Genomic DNA, 2,500 nt, shown 5'->3' on the forward strand with positions numbered 1-2,500 from the left:
TATATATAAATTGTTATATATATATATATTTGTATATATATATTTGTATATATATATATATTTGTATATATATAAATATTTGTATATATATATATTTGTATATACATATGTATATATATATATATGTATATTTGTATATAAAAATATTTGTATATATATATATATATTTGCATATATATAAATATGTGTATATATATATATTTGTATATATATATATTTGTATATATATATATTTGTATATATATATATAGAGATTTACTTAACATTGAACACTATTAATATATATATATATTTATATATTTGTATATATATATTTGTATATATATATTTGTATATATATATATTAGTATATATATATTTTATATTTGTATATATATATATATATTTGTATATATATATATTTGTATATATATATATTTGTATATATATATATATATTTGTATATATATATATATTTGTTTATATATATATATATATTTGTTTATATATATATATATTTGTATATATATATACATATTTGTTTATATATATATTCTTATATATATATATATATTGGTGTATATATATATATTTGTGTATATATATATTTGTATATATATATTTGTATATATATATATTTGTATATATATATTTGTATATATATATATTTGTATATATATATTTGTATATATATATATTTGTATATATATATTTGTATATATATATTTGTATATATATATTTGTATATATGTATTTTTATATATATATATATTTGTATATATATATATTTGTATATATATATATATTTGTATATATATATATTTGTGTATATATACATATATATATATATTTGTGTATATATATATTTATGTATATATATATATTTGTGTATATATATATTTGTGTATATATATATATATATATTTGTGTATATATATATATTTGTGTGTATATATATATTTGTGTATAAATATATATATATTTGTGTATATATATATTTGTGTATATATATATATATATTTGTGTATATATATATATATATATATATATTTCGGTATTTATATATATATATATTTGTGTGTATATATATTTGTATATATATATATATTTGTGTATATGTATATATATTTGTATATATATATATATATATATATTTGTATATATATATATATTTGTATATATATATTTGTATATATATATATATATTTGTATATATATATAGCTTTACTTAACATTGAGCACTATTAATATATATATATATATATTTATATATATAGAACTTGACTTACCATTTGGCACTAATGTATATATATATATATATATATATATATATATATATATATATATATATATACAGTGGATCTCCAACATATGTGCTATCCGAGGTACGAGAAATTTTAAATACGAGATGGCTTCAGAGCAAAAATCCTCCCCTATATATGGGCGAAAACCCAATTTACGAGTTTCCAGATGCAACCGCTAGTTTGTCGAGGGTGTCGTGTGTCACTATGTGTCCTTAATGGTGCCATTTCCATTCGAGATACGAGCTTTATCTGGGAACGAATTCATCTCGTATGTCCGGGGTCCACTGTATATATCTATAATATGAAGCTGAACGTCTGTATGTGGTTCTGGTCACGAATAGGCTCCTATATGGTTTACTATTATAGAAAACTGATCATATATTATGATAGAAGATGTATCGAGACACAGGAATGGGTATGTTTGATCTGGCATAATGATGATTCATTAAAATTGTGGGGTCTGCGTACGCGCCTGATCCACAAAGTATTGAAATAAAAAATTAAAAAAAAAACGTTTATAAGTGTTTTTGATATAGAATTACATAATAATACTTTGATAAGTATGTTTTAACTTAAATAGGGATGGTATAATATATATATATATATATATATATATATATATATATATATATATATATATATATACTAGTGATGCTATTATTCCAATATTTTCCCGATTCCGATACAATTACCGATTCCATACTAAATTCCCAATTCCGATACAATCACCGATTCCGATTTCTGAAGGTGACACAATATTCAACGAGCGTACACTTTATACTCTCTACTCTGAACTACTCATGCTCTCTACCGATCCAAATTAGTACAACATGACCATTGCAAGCACCATTAAATTGATGGATTGCCACAAATAACAGGGACGTGCCCATGGTAATGAAAACAGAGATTCCGGTCACAGTCATGAGGGCCATAACATGCCACCTCACATCTCCGAAGTCAGGTTGAAAGTCAACATCAAAGTGTACCTAGACGTGCTAAAGAGTATCCGGGTCTCCTGATGCAGTCAGGTGGCTGCTGGCAGACAATGGGTGTGGCAGAAGGACTCGGCGCTGGCCAACAAGTCCAAAGAGACCCAGGCTTGGCTTCAAAAGTGCTACGACTGTGTAACTTTCTCTCACTGGCCTCCCTCCTGCTCCGATCTGAACACTCTGGACTACTTCGTTTGATAATACGTCAAGAACATCATCAACGTGTTC

The 2,500-nt window shown here is 23.0% G+C and overlaps 1 protein-coding gene across 3 annotated transcripts in view; it reads left to right on the forward strand.

Moving 5' to 3' along the window:
- Nucleotides 1-2,500, forward strand: part of LOC145297537 (paired box protein Pax-7-like) — a 405,080-nt gene that overhangs the window by 356,704 nt on the left and 45,876 nt on the right. The gene's annotated exons all lie outside the window — the stretch shown is intronic.

This window comes from Euprymna scolopes, chromosome 2 (genome assembly GCF_053919585.1).
Source record: "Euprymna scolopes isolate OS-2025 chromosome 2, ASM5391958v1, whole genome shotgun sequence".
Taxonomy (NCBI): Eukaryota; Metazoa; Mollusca; class Cephalopoda; order Sepiida; family Sepiolidae; genus Euprymna; species Euprymna scolopes.